Raw genomic sequence first — 6,141 nt, forward strand, 5'->3', positions numbered from 1 at the left:
CTGTGTCCTAAAACTGGTTTGACCTAAGGGTCACTGCATCATTTCATAGTTACTGCACTGTATAAAGGAACCCCTCTCTGTGTGTGTGTGTGTGTGTGTGTGTGTGTGTGTGTGTGTGTGTGTGTGTGTGTGTGTGTCTAGACAGAGGGAGAGAGAGAGAGATGCACGTTGCAACAGTTGTGTCCCTCCTCATCCTTTGTCACTGATTACCTTTGGTCACACCTCTTCAATAACTGGGGTTCTGAGTCCTACTGCCTCTCTCTCTCTCTCTCTCTCTCTCTCTCTCTCTCTCTCTCACACACACACACACACACACACACACACACACACATACATACACAGCTTCAGGGGGCCAGGTTTTGGACATGCAATTGTTCAGTTTTTTCAATATCATACGATTATATACTAAATGTGAAAGTATGTGAAACGGAATGCCTTGAACGTGGTTTTATGAAAGGCGTTGCCTCTTCCTGACGCTTTTACTTATGTGAAACCTCATGCAGAGAACTGGTATCTCAGACGCTGTGAAAGCCCACCGATAAGCTCAGTAAAATCGTGTGAGGTGGTAAGAAGCATACAAACGAAACTACATCGACGAACTGAAGGGTTGTACTTGGCCACACAACACTCACCTCAAAAAAGACGGATGGTCCCGTCCTATACACGCCGGCACAGGTATATCGTCCATCCTTCTCATTAACTAATCTCGTTTTTTTTTTTCCCGCCTGTAGTTCCCAAGCCAATACCATAAAAATATAACACACTTTGGAGTCCGACTGGATGAAATTTCCGACAGAAATTAATGCGGTATTTCACACACACACACACACACACACAGGTTCAACTATTGGAATGACGCCGAACAAGGACTAAGAAAAGAGGTGGAGGGGCAGGCAGGGGGTAGAGGGGCAAGGAAATCAAGGGTAATTCTCATCTACATAACTCTATTTTGAACTCGATGCGTAAGGTTCATAATATGCTCACAACTCCACTAACAGCTGAAAAATTATACACAAACCCTACTATGCATGTGTACTAATCGACGAAACATGAGATAAAAGAATATTGCTAAACAACTTCAAATGCTACTTTTGTTAAGCAGTAACGGAGCAACCTATCACAGAGCTTCTCTTGCCCAGGGGAGTTGCTATCTCCTCCCTCCCTCCTCCCACTTGCCTGACGTATGATGTTTTATGCATACGATGCTTCTTCAAGATTATTAATAGCAGGCCACTGGGATAGATATTTCAAACCATGTAATATTATCTTCTCTATCAGTGTAAATGCCTATCTAAAGGAAAAAAAAATGTAATTATTTTTAGTTACGAAATGATATCAAAAGCATAGTGACCGCTATACTTGAAAGCCACACAGCCCCCAATTCCCCATCTCTCTCTCTCTCTCTCTCTCTCTCTCTCTCTCTCTCTCTCTCTCTCTCTCTCTCTCTCTCACAAGCTTTGAAAAATGAAAAAAAATACTTTCCAGAAATAAGAAGACACTGAAATAATCACAGGCCACCAGAAACAAAATATTAAATGGCTTGGCTATGCATGCAAGTTTAAATGGCCGTTCTTTCGTGCTCTTTTAAATGGCTCCCACGCATCTCCCTCAGCTTATTTAATTCTACATATTAAACGGCGATCGTCTCTTAGGCCTTAAACTTAAATAAGGATGACGTCTTCCTTTAGACGCTAAAGCATCTCGGAGTGGCCTAGTCAGTCGGTCACGCCTAAGGGATTATCAAACACAAGGTGGTTCATTCTAGCAAAACCGCATACGGTGATTCACTGTAGCTCCCCAAAAGACATTCACGTGCAGGGTGCTTCACTATGACAGCCCAATACTGCAACTTCACTTTACCGGAAGTTGTTGTATCGCATGTCTCTTTGTATTTCTTTTACATGGCAGATTTATACTCCTAAGTGTGGAGAACTACTGTATTTCCTGAGTTTCTTTTTCTTGCAAACAATTTTTTCAGCTTTGGCGCCATTCCCTTATTTCTTCACTCAATTCCCACAATTGTTCCTTGAGTCAATAGGCCTCAAACACCATTTTTTTTTTTTTTTTTTTTCATTTACAGAGGACTTCTAGGGACGAGGTCAAACTTCAAATTATCAGACCCAGTGTTTTTGTACGTTCATTACTCATCCTGGCAAGTGTTGCATGTCAGTGTATTGCAGCTGTCTGGAGACCATCTTGCATTCCCTTGGCACTTTGACAAGCTTGTTCTCTTTAATCTTTTATTTGCTGCCGGATGATGGTATTCAACTCTCCACACCCTTCACTATGATGACGTTTTTTGTATTTAGTTCTTGTTGATGACAGGATTACATAGTTTTGAAGAGATTTCTCGGAAATTAACAGGAGTTAGCTACTTCTTTAACCCGTTCAATCTGATGACGTTACTACTGGACTTTATCTCCTTATTTTGATCCTTGGCATACACTTCCATTCAGCTTGAGAGTGACTTTTCGATATAAATGTAAATAACGTGTGTGTGTGTGTGTGTGTGTGTGTGTGTGTGTGTGTGTGTGTGTGTGTGTGTGTGTGTGTGTGTGTGTGTGTGTGTGTGTGTGTGTGTGTGTGTGTGCCTGGGGGAGGGGGTGAGAAGGCAATAATGATGTGATTAAAAATTTGAAAACAACCAATCATAGGTGAAGGTTACAAAGCAAGGTCAAAGTTCAACCCATATCGATGTGTTAACAAAGTAACTCAATTTTAATCTAATTTGGATCAAACTTGTTGCGAAAGTGTTAAAGATCAACCAAGTAAACATACTGTTTTTTTAAGAATGTAACAGTTCGAAGGTCAAAGTCACATTTGCAAAGGTTGACTAAACAGGCTTACCTCCTGCACAGCTGTTGAATTTATACACATTGCGTTCTTATTTGCCCCCTTCGTGTAGATTACAATTCTCATGTGTGGGAAGGCTCCCTACATACAGCCTTCCTCAACAAGGAGTGGACCTCAAAGGCTTTTCGTCTCATTAACTCTCCTCCTTTTACTGGCTTCCCTTCAACCACCGTCTCTTCACCGCAATTTCAATGGCCACTGCTCCTCTGAACTGTCTGGCTTTTGCATCCCCTCCATTACTATGGCGGGTGTGCAGCACCCGTCTAGAAACACTATCATCCCTTTTCTGTCCAACTCTCTAACACAAGGGTTAACTGTTACTCCCAGTCCTTCGTGTATGCGTAACAGGTCTGTTCTTGGGAATTGTCTTCCTCTGTTCTGTATTTCCCTACTGCCTATGACTTCCAGTGTTTTAAATGCAGTGTCCAGGTATCTCAGAAATAAACGAGTCTCGAGAGTTTGGCATCTCTGTCATGTTTTTTATATTTTTCTTGGAAGGAACAATCTTACGGGTTTTCTAGCATTTGGTTCCTTCTTCTCTGCGGAGATTAAAACACAGGTTAAGCCAACGTACAGTAAACTTTGTGGGCGGCTTCTGGTAGAAGAAACAAAGATTACGAGATTCCATTCTGCTAACAGTGTCAAAAGTCAAAGTCATGGGGAAAGGTCAAAGTCAAATTCATTGGGCGAAGTCAACTCAAAAATATCAGATCTGATCTGACTCCAAACTATGGCTGAATAGTTAAGGGTTAGGCAAAAAGGGAAGTAATTCGAGTCTGAGAGTAATCTGTCGAAGGTCAAGGTCACAGGGCAAAGCTGGAATATTCGGCCCTTAGAACACCTTTGTGGGAGCTCCTTTTCCTGTTAAATATTTTTTCCCTAAAACCTACTCCTCACCGCATTATCTGTCTGTCAACTAATCTTTTTGTCTAGGTTCATCAGATCATACCTACCTTGGCCCTTATCAGCATCATCATCACCATCACCACCATCATTATCATCATCATCATCATCACCACCACCACCATCATCATCATCATCATCATCATCATCACCATCATTATCATCATCATCACTACAGCTATCGCCATTACCGTGAATATGATCGTCATAGTCATACTTATCCCAGCATCGCACTAATTCTTCCTGTGCGACTGACACTCGGTTCAGTTCATACGCTTAGTATTTGCTGTTACAAGTATATCTTTAATTTTCTATGTTCATTTGCTCGCTCAGTGTAATTCGGGTCCAGATATGTTTCAGTGATTCACCGCTGGATCTATGGCATGACATATCCACCTTTATATCTATCTATATCTATTTAACTATCTATCCCCCATTTTTTCGAGAGCCTGTACTCGCTGGCGGCAAATCAAGGGAACCTCGGGTGATAAGTGGTTTTAGGAAGACAATAACGCAACCAGGCTGATTCATTACAGTCATTTTTTGCCACCCTGAGCGGCTCCTTTAATTACATTTTTGATGGCGTCTCTTCTTCTTCAGCCAGAGATATTGTTGGGGGTCGTGTGGGGAGGGGGAAGGAAGGGTAGGGGTGAGAGAGAGGTAGGCGAGGAAATGAAGGAGATGCAAGTGAGATATTAGGGAAGTAAGATGTGACAGGGGAATAAGAGAGGGTTAGGGAGGAGTTAGAGCTGGGAAATGAGAAAATCTGGGGGATATAAGGGGCAAGCAGCAGTGAGGGAGAGGTAGGAAAGGTAATGCGGAGGAGACGAGACACTCATCTTGTTTTCTTTGGGAATACAAATATTGATAGTTTTAGAAGAAGAACGTAGCAGTCGTCTGGAACAAAGTAATAGACCGGTCAGAACGGAAACATGACGCTCAAAGATATCCATGGCATACTCTGCCCCAGTCTGCAAAACTTTTATTCCCCATTACAAGTAACAAAGCATCATCTACATACATCATGTATGTAACACTCCCTCCTTCACCATTCATTACTATCAACATCCTTCCCTTCATAACTGGAGATTTTTTTTCCTCCTCGTAACCCCATCCATACAGAGTTACGATCAATAACCAAGGAGATATAACATAACCCAATCTTACATCAACACTGATATTAAGCCACTTAGAGTCCACTTACCCCTCTGCTACAAGCCTCACTGTCATCAAAAGCTCTTAATAGCATTCAGCAAAATTTCCATCCACACCATACATATGCAAAATCTTCCATAATCCATCTCTGCTTACCCTGTTGTACATTTTCTCCATATCCATACAATTGCCTCAAATACTCTACCCACTACAAATTTACCTGTTCTGGTTTTCAGGTGTATTTATGCTCACTCAATTAAGATACAGGTGACCAGTGTGTGGCTGAAGGTGTCAATGTTGGCATTTCATGTCCACAAGGTTATCGCCCCTCATTTCCCTCTTCCTCCTCCTCTTCCCTCGTTCCTCCTCATCCTCTAACCGCTCCCTGTTGTTCTCTTCATACTTCTTTATTCTTCCTCCTCCTCCTCCCCTCCTCCTCCAATTTTTCCTCCTCACCTTTCTCTTTCTCTCTCTCACTCACTCTCTCTATATATATATATATATATATATATATATATATATATATATAAATATATATATATATATATCCTTCCTTTATCTCAATCTGAATAAAGACCAATAGAATAGAATATGTGACAAAAAATGTGCAGAATTTCCAAGCTATCAGGATATACCGATCAAACTATCACCTTCTTCCTCTTCACGTTAATCATGGTCATCATGATCATTGGTGCTTCTTCTTTATAACGTACCCTCCGCCTCTCTTCCTCTTTTTTCTCCTTCCTAATCCCTCTCGTCATTTCTCATTCCTTCTTCTTCTCTTCCTTCCTCTTCCCCACTTTCTCCTTTACCCAACTTCTTCTCTCCCTAAAAATGATTAATGAAATATTCATCAGTTAACTAACCCTTGTTCTTCCATCTTGCGCCTCCGTCTCCATCATTTTTCCTCTTCTTTCCCGTGCAACCTGTACTCACCCCAACATCACTGTCATCACTATGTAAAGCGATGGTGCCTACACGCCCACTGGGGATTCTGGTCAAACATCCTTAATACACCTACAAACATATGGCGTTATACAGTTTTTATAAGTTTCTGTCCTTTGTCTTTTTGCGTTTCTGTTCCCAGCATCACCACCAAAGTAGTTAAATAAATATACGAAATATAATTCAGCTAACCTGCTGATTTCTCACTATTCATTTTTTCATTCTTTCAAATGGTTTTCTTCCTCTAACATAAATATAAGTTAACGACTTTTTCTTTGCAGAGAA

This window comes from Coenobita brevimanus, chromosome 1 (assembly GCF_032717465.1).
Source record: "Coenobita brevimanus isolate Jiangsu-jjx chromosome 1, ASM3271746v2, whole genome shotgun sequence".
Lineage (NCBI taxonomy): Eukaryota > Metazoa > Arthropoda > Malacostraca > Decapoda > Coenobitidae > Coenobita > Coenobita brevimanus.